This window comes from Hyperoodon ampullatus, assembly GCF_949752795.1.
Source record: "Hyperoodon ampullatus genome assembly, chromosome: 2".
NCBI classification, from domain to species: Eukaryota; Metazoa; Chordata; class Mammalia; order Artiodactyla; family Ziphiidae; genus Hyperoodon; species Hyperoodon ampullatus.
The window spans coordinates 122,473,948-122,486,682 of NC_136915.1; the positions used below are offsets into that span (position 1 = coordinate 122,473,948).

Consider the following 12,735-nt stretch of genomic DNA (forward strand, 5'->3'; position numbering starts at 1 on the left):
TTTTTGACAGTTTGATTAATATGTGTCTTGGTGTATTTCTCCTTGGATTTATTCTGTATGGGACTCTCTGTGCCTCCTGGACTTGATTAACTATTTCCTTTCCCATATTAGGGAAGTTTTCAACTATAATCTCTTCAAATATTTTCTCTGTCCCTTTCTTTTTCTCTTCTTTTTCTGGAACCCCTATAATTCGAATGTTGGTGCGCTTCATATTGTCCCAGAGGTCTCTGAGACTGTCCTCTGTTCTTTTCATTCTTTTTTCTTTATTTTGCTCTGCATCAATTATTTCCACTATTTTATCTTCCACCTCACTTATCCGTTCTTCTGCCTCAGTTATTCTGCTATTGATCCCATCTAGAGTATTTTTTATTTCATTTATTGTGTTTTTAATCGATGCTTGATTCATCTTTCGTTCTTCTAGGTCCTTGTTAACTGTTTCTTGCATTTTGTCTATTCTATTTCCAAGATTTTGGATCTTGGAAATAGAATCTTGGATCATCTTTACTATCATTATTCTGAATTCTCTTTAAGGTAGACTGCCTATTACCTCTTCATTTGTTAGGTCTGGTAGGTTTTTATCTTGCTCCTTCACCTGCTGTGTGTTTTTCTGTCTTCTCATTTTGCTTATGTTACTGTGTTTGGGGTCTCCTTTTTGCAGGCTGCAGATTCGTAGTTCCCATTGTTTTTGGTGTCTGTCCCCCGTGGCTAAGGTTGTTTCAGTAGGTTGTGTAGGCTTCCTGGTGGGGGGGACTAATGCCTGTGTTCTGGTGGTTGAGGTTCGATCTTGTCTTTCTGGTGGACAGGTCCACGTCTGGTGGTGTGTTTTGGGGTGCCTGTGGCCTTATTATGTTTTTAGGCAGCCTCCCTGCTAATGGGTGGGGTTGTGTTCCTGCCTTGCTAGTTGCTTGGCATAGGGTGACCAGCACTGTAGCTTGCTGGTCGTTGACTGAAGCTGGGTGCTGGTGTTGAGATGGAGATCTCTGGGAGATTTTCGCTGCTTGATATTATGTGGAGCTGGGAGGTCCCTTGTGGACCCGTGTCCTGAAGTTGGCTCTCCCACTTCAGAGGCACAGCACTGACTCCTGGCTGCAGCACCAAGAGCCTTTCATCTACCCGGCTCAGAATAAAAGGGAGCAAAAGTAGAAGAAAGAATTAGTAGAAGAAAGAAAGAGAGAGAGAAAGAAAGGAAGAAGGGAAGAAAGGAAGGAAGGAAGGAAGGAAGGAAGAAAGAAAGAAAGGAGGGAGGGAGGAAGGAAGGATGGAAAGAAAGAAAGGACGGAGGGAGGGAGGAATGAAAGAAAAAGGAAGAGTGAATGGAAGAAGGGAGGGAGGGAGGGAGGAAAGAAAGAAAGACAGGAGGGAGGGAGGGAGGAAAGAAAAAGAAAGAGTGAAAGGAAGAAGGGAGGGAGGGAGGGAGGAAGGAACGAAAGAGAGAAAGAAGGAAAGGAGGAGCGGAGGGAGGGAGGGAGGAAGGGAAGGTAGGAAAAAAAGAAAGAGCAGGTAAAGTAAAATAGAATAAAGTATGAAATATAGTAGCGTTATTAAAATTAAAAAGTAATTATTGAAAAAAAATCGGAGAGATAGAACCCTGGGACATATGGTGGAAGCAAAGCTATACAGAGAGAATCTTACACAGAAGATTACACATACACATTCACAAAAAGAGAGCGGGGGAAAAATCAAAAATCTTGCTCTCCAAGTCCACCTCCTCAATTTGGGATAATTCGTTGTAAAAAGAGGAAAAGGGCGAGAAGTCTGAAATCTTGCTCTCTAAGACCACCTCCTTAATTTGGGATAATTCGTTGTAAAAAGAGGAAAAGGGGGGAAAGTCTTAAATCTTGTCCTCAAAGTCCACTTCCTCAATTTGGGATGATTCGCTGTCCATTTATGCACTCCACAGACGCAGGGCACATCAAGTGGACCGTGGAGCTTTAATCCGCTGCCTCCGAGGCTGCACAGAGAGATTTCCCTGTCTCTTCTCTGCTCTCACAGCTCCCGGATCTCAGCCTTGGACCTGGCCCCGCCTCTGCGCGTAGGTCGCTCATACAGGACAGGTTTAAAGGAGCCGCTGATGTGGGGGCTCTGGCTCACTCAGGCAGAGGGGAGGGAGGGGCGCGCAGTGTGGGGCGGGCCTGCGGCGGCAGAGGCCGGCGTGACGTTGCACCAGTCCGAGGCGCTCCGTGCGCTTTCCCGGGAAAGCCGTCCCCGGGTCCCGGGACCCCGCCAGTGGCGGGCTGCACAGGCCCCCCGGAAGGCGGGGCGGACGGTGACCCGCGCTCGCACATAGGCCCCACGGCGGCGGCAGCAGCAGCAGCCCCAGCGTCCCACGCCCGTCTCCGGGGTCCGCGCCTTTAGCCGCGGCTCGCGCCTGTCTCCGGCACTTCCCCAAGCAGCCCTCTTAATGCCCTCTCCTCTCGCACCAGGAAACAAAAGGGAAAAAAAGTCTCTTGCCTCTTCGGTAGCTCCAGACCCTTTCCCCGGACTCCCTCCGGGCTAGCCGTGGTGCACTAACCCCTTCAGGCTCTCTTCCTGCTGCCAGCCCCAGTCCTCTCCCTGCGACTGAAAGCCGATACCCGAGCCTCAGCTCCCAGCCCCGCCCGCCCCGGCTGCCGAGCAGACAAGCCTCTCGGGCTGGTGTGTGCCTGAGGGCACCGATCCTCTGTGCCAGTATCTCTCCGCTTTGCCCTCCACACCCCTATTGCTGTGCTCTCCTCCGCTACTCCGAAGCTTTCCCCTTCCGCCACCTGCAGTCTCCGCCCGCGAAGGGGCTTCTAGTGTGTGGAAACCTTTCCTCCTTCACGGCTCCCTCCCACTGGTGCAGGTCCCGTCCCTATCCTTTTGTCTGTGTTTATTCTTTTTTCTTTTGCCCTACCCAGGTATGTGGGGAGTTTCTTGCCTTTTGGGGGGTCTGAGGTCTTCTGTCAGCGTTCAGTAGGTGTTCTGTAGGAGTTGTTCCACGTGTAGATGAATTTCTGATGTATCTGTGGGGAGGAAGGTGATCTCTGCGTCTTACTCTTCCGCCATCTTCCTCCAGGGTCCCTCACAAATAATTCTGATGGAGTACCTATTTCAGGCTATTCACAGATTTCCTGAAACCTATTCATGGGCTACTCTCTCCCAGTAGTAAAAGCTCTAGCTTTCGGGCAGCAGTGGGGAATTAAAACCTGGGCATGACAAAAGAGACATGGCAGGCATCAGTGATGTGGTTCTAACAGTGGTGTTGGCATTTTGTTTCAATATGCAAACGAAGTCCAGGAAGAATTATAAGGACGAAAAGGGGAAAATGGTCCGCCTTCCTAAATTTTCTTTGTGGAATCCATGGCAGACTTTTGCATGCCTCCAGGACTCTGATGGAAAGAGGCTAACAATTCCTGCACCAGAGAACACTGGGAAACACCAGGATTCTGTTGTTTGGGGTTCCTGTGACCTGGTTCTCATCAGAATCATCTCCAGGATGTGGTCCTCACATTCAGACAATGAGTTAAGAAATAAATGGATGGTGTTATACTTGTCTTTTCTTGTCAGTATTCCTTCTGCCCATGCATTCACTAAAAAAATTAAAAACCTACCAAATTGCAGCTGCTTCTCCTTGCTTAACCTAAAGTGTATAATGCCAGCAATTGTGGGAATGGAAACAGGCTAGTCTGCCTAGAAATCTCCAGAGCATTGTAGGCTAATACATTAAAATGAAGGAGAAACAGAAGCCATCACTACAAACTGCAACATTATTGTTCAAGCCAAGATCATCCTAATTATAAACTAGCATTTTTATAGATGTCACAGGGGCTGTTTTAGTGCCGCTTTGCTGATGCTAAAAAGATAGTGTGGAAATGTGATCAGGGATCCTCATACTACTGTCTAACTGGAGGGGGAAAAAAAGTTAATTAGGCTCTTTCTGGCATATTAGTGAAGACAGGCTTATTAGACACATTTACAAGCTAATGATATGCCTATACTCTGCTAGCAAAAAAAGTTCATTTAAATAAACTGATTTACAGTTCAGCCATTTTCATCTCTTTAACCAGTACATTCACAATTACATTCCCCACATTTAATTAGCGTGGAATCTGAACATTTCTGGAGACCACACTGTGAGGTGTTCATTGTAGGGTCGTCTCTGCTCCTCCTGTCTTCCCCAACCTGTCTGGGACTGCAGGTAGCGCCCCACCCTGCTTGTTGTCCACCTCATAGGATGAACAGCCTTCATCTGACTAAGGACCTTTGAACCAACAGTGATGGATTTCAGAGCTGTCACTAACGATGAGTGCAAATGTTTGGAGGAGTCAGGGGCAGAGTTGGGGGACAGGAGCAGGAATTAAATGGTCTGGTTACCCAGGGCCTGGTTGTCCCCAGGCCTCCTGGGGAATGAAGCAAGCACCAAAGGAACTGGGCATTTCCCTCTCCAGCTCAGAAACCAAGGGCATCCCTAGTGGGCCTAGTCACCCTTTTCTGAGCAGGTTAACCCCTTTCTCCAGCGAAGCCCACTTTCAACACCACTGTAGTAATCCTTCGAACAAATGCAGCCATCTGATCCCATCATAGCAGGAGACCCTGGCTGTATCACAAGAGGCTACTTCAGTACCCTAAGCCTTAGTTTCCACATCAGTAAGATGGGGATTACTATAGTTCCTTCCTCAAAGTGTTTTTAAGAAGATTAGCTAAGTTACTGCCCGTGAAGTATACTTAGCAAAGGACCTGGCCTGTAGTAAATGCTCAATAAATGTTACCTGTTATCATTATCATCATCATTATTATTATCACTATTACTAAATTACCATGCTTAAAAGTCTTTGATGGGAGCTTCCCTGGTGGCGCAGTGGTTGAGAGTCCGCCTGCCGATGCAGGGGACACGGGTTTGTGCCCCGGTCCGGGAAGGTCCCACATGCCGTGGAGTGGCTGGGCCCATGAGCCATAGCCGCTGGGCCTGTGCATCCAGAGGAGCCTGTGCTCTGCAATGGGAGAGGCCACAACAGTGAGAGGCTCGCGTACCACAAAAAAAAAAAAAAAGTCTTTTATGGATCCTTATTTCTTACAGAAGAAATCTGACTTATTTAACATGGTCCTTAAAGCTCTTCAGATTCTGATGCTAATTTTCCTTTCCAATTTCCTCCCCAGCCCCTTCTCCCACAAAACTATGCTCTAGCCACAAAGAACTGCCCACCTTCTGTAAGCATCTCTTTGTCTTTTGCTCATGCCACTCCCTCTTTCTGCACAGCCCTGTCCCATTGCTGGGTCACTGAATCCTCCTGGCCCTCCAGAACTCTTCCTCCAGAGCTCAGCTAGAAGCATCCCTCTAGGCTACATCTTCCCCATTCCTCTCCTTCCAGGCAGAATGATGACTCCTGCCTGATGTATCACACATGCCTCTTCTGGGTATTACTTATTTCACAGTATGAGAGTTATTTGTTTACCAGGCTGTCTCCCCTGGAGGTACCCTCTTCAGGGACAGAAACCAGGCCCAATTTCTATTTTTATGCCCAGTGCCTGACTAGGTACACTCAGATTCTAAATGAATTCCAATGGAATCAAGTTAAATTAAACTGATTTGGACTAAGGCTCCAACTAGATCATTTCTAAGGTGCCATCTAGATCCAATATTCCATAAGCCCATGATTTTATCAAATGCTGGATTCAACTCCTTTCTCTGAGCTTCAGTGTTCTTATCTATAAAATGTAAATGAGAATTGCTAACTCACAGAGCTATTGGGAGATGTGAGACAATTCATGTGAAAAGACTGTAAAGTTCAACTTCTACACAAATGTTAATAGCATTGTTTACTTGCTTACCCTTGTTTGTGCTTCTTCAGGAAGATGACAGGATAATAGAAAAGCACACTGTGCAGTTTGATCTGTATTTGTTGTCAATGTTTTGCCCATGCCAATTTCCCATAGTAAAGGTAAGCTCAGTATGATTCCTACCCCAGGGAAAGGGGAACATTTCTTGGTGTCCATTTCAACAGGATGAAAGGGAAGCCTCCATACATTGTAACCTTCATGTTCTGACTCCAATCTCAGCTCTTGCAATAGAAAGATCATGGGAAATGAGGCTTTTTCTACTCCTCTCCTCTAACTCCCTCCATAATAACAAAGCCCAGTCCATCTTTTTATGACGATAATTATCATCAAAGACATCATTTGAGTTTAATGCCTGAGAATGACTTCGCATGCCAGTGACTAACAATGTTACGGACAATTATTTCTTTCGGAGGTTACTGCTTCACCATCAGGGAAAATGTCACTTTTGTAAGGTAATAAATGTGGTTTATTGGGAGAGTGGATACATTGAGGTCTGCCATTTAATTTGATCACAGTTCATCCCCAGCAATTCTTTGAGATCCAGTCACTCAGGAGTAGTTTCTTGCAAGTCCTTTCCTGAGTGTTTCCTGAATCCCTATGGTCCAGAATGATACCTCCTATTTGTCCGAGGCAACTTTTAAGGAAAAAGACTCATTCACCAAATAGGAGAATTGGGGAAGCACCATCCAGTCAGAAAATTAATGCTGTGCTGTATACATGAAAATTCTCTTTAGCACCTAAAGGTGCAGCTAGTGTGGTATTCCTTGGCAGTGTTCCTATTTGCCCATGCTGAGCTCAGGAAAAGAGACATTCAAGTATGGGAGTGGAAAGGGAGGACAGCTCTTCCTTCTCTCCAGGTCACTGTACGTAGTGACACTGTTCACAGCATAGACCGGACGGGATCGGAGAGTCATCCTTCTAGAGGGGCACAGCCCTGAAATGGGGTTGGAAGCACCCGAGAGAGTGAGATGCTGCATCAAAGAACTCATAGAGTCATCATTACTTACAGGGCACACCTGTGTGTCCAATGTGCTAGGTGTGTCACACATTTGTGACACTACTATGATGGACAAGTTTATGAACTATTGCTATGTGTATTTGTTTGGATGTGCATATAATTCATTCATCCCTACATAGAATCATAGCATGTTTATATCAGAAGGAATAAGACTATAACACACTGGAAGATAGTAACTCTTTTTCATCTGCTTTGGTAACAGAAAGGCTTGGGTTCAAACCCGACTCTGGCACTTATCGCCAGTTGGAAAACATTGAACAAGCCCCTTAATCTCCCAAGCCTTGTCTTTCTCAACTGAAAAATAGAGATGGAATTGGCCCCTCACCACGCTGTTCTGAGAATTAAATAAAATAGTGTCTATGGAGCACTCAGTACAGTGGCTGGTGTCTAGTAGGAGCCCAGTTCACGGTTGTTGTCACTGTGGTTGTCAGAGATGATGCTGTAAGAGGGAGGTAGCAGGATTTGCAGTAGTGGCCTGGCACCTAGCACAATGAGGATGTTCAGTCCACTTTAAACTTATGATTGAACACAGAAATAGATGAGTGAATCTAGTATTCCTCTTCACATTCCAGAAAAGGGCTTTGAGAAACATAGGAGCTAAACCAATAGCACAGAATCATACAGAAGGTTTTGGCAGAGCTTGACGTATATTTTAGATCCTTTGATCCCCAACATGGTGCCCTTCCAACCGCCCCTGATCACTACCTCCTTCCCTATACTCCCATCACCTCCCACTCTCCCCAACATATGTGTATGTGTTTGAGACATAACATACCTGCCTTACAGATAGAGAAACTACAAATTTTGGAGGTGTGTTACTTGGGTTCTCAGAAGCTGATGATGGGAGCCAGACTGATGGTCTAGGGTCGGATGCACTGTCTGATCGATTTCACATCTTGCTTCTCATGCTTGTGAAGCCCAGGTCTTAAAGCAAAGTTGAGCTAGAGCCTGGAGCTGAAGGAGGCTGAGCTGGAGCTCACAGCACAGATCACCAGAGACTCTGTGATTGAATAACATTGGGAAGATTCATGATTTTTGCCTCCAAAATCCCTTTGGTTTATGCTTCTCTGTAATGCCCTCCCTCACCTCATTCCTTTGAACTATACCATGATTTCTACTGTACTAGGAAGAACAGTCACACCAAAAATATGAGGAAAAACAAAAGAAGTTACTTTCTGGCTATTAAGCTTCTGTAAACTTGGCATAAATTATAGGTTTAGAAAAAGAATTGTCTGGTCCATTTTCCAGACACACAGAGAGAGATGAAAACTAAAATCTCTGAACTAGCAAGTTAGAAGACAGTAGGAAAGGAAACAAGAAAGTTAGACCCCAGCTTAGGTTTCTGAGAAGGACCCTGTCACCTACCTACCTTGGCCTGTCTCCTGGTCACAGGCATTACTGGGAAATGTAGAATAACCCTGATAGATTTGAAGACCAGGAGGAGATAGGAATCGAGGTAGGCTTCCTGTAAAGAATCTTCACAGGGGTTTCTTACACTTCTGAGGTATCAAGCAGCAGCTGAAGAGAAATCAAGCCACAAAGTAAGTCAAAGAAGAAAGGGCCTGAGACAGTGAACCACATACTTCCTGGGGCTCCAGAGTGGCTGGGAGAGCAGCCAAGTTTTCCTCTATCCACTTCCTCCAAATGAGTCAAAGAGTAGATGTGGAGAATATAATGGAGAGAGGAAAGGAATCAGAACACCAGAAGATGTTTCTCAGTCTTGACAAGGTTTTCCCACAGTGGAAAGCCCTGTGGACAGGGGGCCGATGTGGATGTAGAGATCTGGGTGGAGGCCCACGTGCAAGGATGATGACAACCAAGAAGGAGATGTAGTAAGGTACATCTCTGCATGGGTATGATTACAGATTCCCAGACACCTGTCTCCATCCCAACATGAATATGTACTCTCAAACTTACAAGCCAACTTGGGAGAAGGAAAGATAAGAGAGAATTTATAATTTATTTACTGTAAACTCAAAATGACTGAATCTACTTTAGGTTGACTAAGATTGCTTTTCTGGGATCAGGTAAATCAGGGGATAAAATGGAACTGATAGCTACAAAAGATGAAGTTCTATTTCTGTAAACCCAAGGAACTGGTTTAATACCTACTATGACTTTTTTTGTCTTGTAATATCAGAATATGACAGCCATTGGGCCATATGCCATAATCCATTCTACCGGAACCATACTTCAGAATAATTTGAATAGGTGTCTTGTGTGCATCAGGGCAGACCAAGGACACAGGCATACACCCAAATGCCCAGAAAACTTTACAGAGTGCTTTTAATCTAGCAGACGTTTGGTCATGGTAGTGACAATGACATCAGTAATGACTGTAAACACTCCAGATATAAAATCCTCAGGAGTAGGAAATACTTTGAGCCCTTAGTATTGATGTAGAACATCTGTGGCATTCTTAGCTCAAGACTTGGAACTGTTTTATCTCCAAACTATACCTCTTTCTCAAACTCCAGATTCATACACTATTGCCTTTGACACCCCCACTTGGGTGTCTAATAGATATCTCAACTTAGCACATCTAAAACTGAATCAGTGAGCTCCACCCTACCCGCAATGCTCTGCCAAACCTACAGAACCTGCAGTCTTCCTCCGCATCTCAGGTTATGACAACTCCATCCTTAAGTTTGCTCAATTTAAAAATCTTGAAATCATTCTTGACTCCACTCTTTTCTCACACACACATCTAATCCATTAGGATTGTTGTCTTTACCTTCAAAATATATCCAGAATCCAACCACTTCTTACCATCTTCTGCTACTACTCTTATCTAAACCATCTCTCACTGGGACACTTCAGTTGCCCACTATGGTCTCCCTCCTTCCACCCTTGCCTTTCCCAACAGTCTACACTTCACACAGCAGTCAGAATAATCCTTTTAAAGTGTAAGTCATATCATGTTCAAAACTCTATTCAAAACTCTCCAATGGCTCCTATCTCATGCAGATAAAAGCTCAAAATCCCAGACTTCTGTGCTGTACTTTGAACACATCAGGCATGTTCCTGCCTTAGGGCTTTGCATGGGTTGAAACCTCTCCCTGGAATGCTCTTCTCTCAGATATCCATATGGCTGAGCATCCTACTTTTGCAAGTATTTGCTGAAATATCACCTTTTAAAATTAGGCCTCTGAAACTGTATCCTGCCACTCTTCTTCTATAGTCCTAATCTCTTCTTCTGTCTGAATTTTTTCCCCTTTAATATTTATCACCTTTCTATATACCATAATTTATTGAGTACTATGTTTATTGCTTGTTTGCTCTCTCTTCTCACTAGAATATAAGCTCTACAAAGGCAGGGATTCTTGCCCTGTTTTGTTTTTTGATGTACCCCAGGTACCTAGAAAAGGCACATGGTAGACACTCAATAAATATTGGATGAACAAATGAGTGAAGATCATTGGATACAAAATGTTAGCACTAAAAGGGATGCTAGAGTTTTTCTAAACCCTCCTTTTTTAGATTAAGAAAATTTAAATTGCTTCCCAGGAAGATGAAGATATTTGTCTAAGAAAATGCCATGAGTGGCTTCCAAATTCTTTTGTTTTGTGTTTCAGTTATTATATCTGGAGGCTTCCATCCTTGATCTTGAAATGATGTTATTATGCATTTTTTTTCCTTCTGGACTTTAAGTGAAAATAGAAGATTTAACCATATTCCTTAGTTCATGGGACAGAGAAAGCAGCAGTACCTGGGAACACTGCATAGTACCTGACTGGATTTATTCCTGGATCCACGTGAGCTATCTCTAGAGGGCTGCTAGAAATATGTGTATGTGTGTGTGCAAGAGTGTGTGTGTGTGTGCATGGTTGTGTGTGTATACATGTGTGTGCATGTGTGTTTGGGGTGGTAGTACAAGAGAACAAATCCTGAGTAAACTGCTCAGAAAAGCAAAGTTTCATGTTCTAGGTGTGAACAGTTTTTGAGGAAGCTCCCAGCACTTTTAGAACAGAATAATTGCAATCTTTAAAGTAAATATATAGTGAAGCTACAGTTTCTCATTTCTGAGAAAAGAAAATGGGGTTAGAGGTTTCAGGATTTACCTGGTGTTTTTCAATCAGAAAGTTGTAGAACCAAAAACTGAACCTGAGTCACTAGAGTCCTAGATGCTACCTTTTAATATTATGGTGTGTTCTCATATGGGATGATGTGTCCACCCCTAGGAATTTCAGGGTTACCCAACAGAGCCAGGAACTGGGTGATGGGGGGACATTTTCTACACAAGGCAAAGCTGTGGCTCTTAAGGCACTGTGCAACAGTGGAGAAACGTCAAAGTTATTAATTTTTATAAAATATGTTAATGGGTTTCCCATTACTTCCTCTCTCATTATTCGGTGTTGCCTGTCTGTTTCTCTGACACTTAACTCTGAGGATGTGACACTAAAAATATCAGGGCCTGCAGGCTCCCTGACCCTTAGATCCTTTTCTTCCAACAGCTGGGACACTTGACCCTTGCCAGCAGGCTCTGCTTCAGAGTCAGGGCAAATTATTCCCCCCAACACACATTTTTTTAATACTTAAAAAAAGGTCATATCCATGAAAGTGTGTAGGACACAGTAAGCCTTTTTTAATACCCTTCTTCTTCTCCTCTTTGGAACTTCTCAAATTCTCTAAATATGGAAGAGATGTATAAAGTTTATCACTTGGGAATTAGAGAAAAACTTTAAATCTCCAAGGGCACCTCTACAAAATAAGTCTCAGAAAATGCCCAATTAGCTATTCAGAGCTAGTCCAAAGTAAGCAGATATGAGCCTGTAGTAGGCATTTCTAATTGGTTACAGCACTCATTCTTTTTTTTCTGTACACTTCCCTTTAAGAAAAGGTGTAGCCCAGAAACACTGTCATCTGAACATTCTGGGATCCATTACCAATGATCTGGAGTTAGCACATGAAATGAAAGCTATTTTCCATCCTTGCCCAAGTTCATCAAGACAGATATTCAGGCATTGCACTCGGCGGTTCCCCGGATTTGTCTCTTGCTTCAACAGTGTTTGGAGGGAACAGACCCAGGGTCGCCCTTTCCTCCAGCCTCCGACCACCCTCCAACCTTCGGAGTCAGCCATTCAGCTATCCTCGGTCACCGGGACCAGCCAACACCATTTTCTGAGCTGAACTCCTCATTACCGATCAACCATGAGCTCCCAGATTCGTCAGAATTATTCCACCGAGGTGGAGGCCGCCATCAACCGCCTGGTCAGCATGCATCTGCGGGCCTCCTACACCTACCTCTCTCTGGGCTTCTATTTTGACCGCGACGATGTGGCTCTGGAGGGCGTGGGCCACTTTTTCCGCGAATTGGCCGAAGAGAAGCAGGAAAGCACCGAGAGTCTCTTGAAAATGCAAAACCAAGCGGCGGCCGTGCCCTCTTCCAGGACATGCAGAAGCCATCTCAAGATGAGTGGGGTAAAACCCAGGATGCTATGGAAGCTGCCATTAACATGGAGAAGCACCTGAACCAGGCCCTTCTGGATCTGCATGCCCTGGGTTGTGCCCGCGCAGACCCCCACCTCTGCGACTTCCTGGAGAGCCACTTCCTAGATAAGGAGATGAAACTCATCAAGAAGATGGGCGACCACCTGACCAACCTCCGCAGGCTGGGCTGGGCGAGTATCTCTTTGAAAGTCTCACCCTCGAGCACGAACAGGAGTCTCTGAAGTCCAGCGGCCTCTGAGGAGCCCCTCTGGCGTCAGAGCTTCTGCCTGAAGCCCCGCTCTGCAGCCACAAGGCAGCGTTTTAACCATCCTGGAGCCCTCTCCCAAGACGTGGACCAAATGGAAACAATAAAGCTTTTTGCAGAAAAAAAAAAAATAGATATTCAAATGAACCCTAATGTATACCAATCCTTCATTGATCCTGTTTGATGATTTTTATCTGGATAAGTTAGTTTTTAACAGGTTTAAGTG

General features: G+C 44.8%; 1 pseudogene across 1 annotated transcript; it reads left to right on the forward strand.

The window, feature by feature from the left end:
• Positions 1–11,965: 11,965 nt before the first annotated feature.
• Positions 11,966–12,451, forward strand: LOC307048914 (ferritin light chain-like; annotated as a pseudogene). The gene has a single exon. The product of its transcript is annotated as a ferritin light chain-like (transcript).
• The last annotated feature ends 284 nt before the right edge of the window (positions 12,452–12,735 follow it).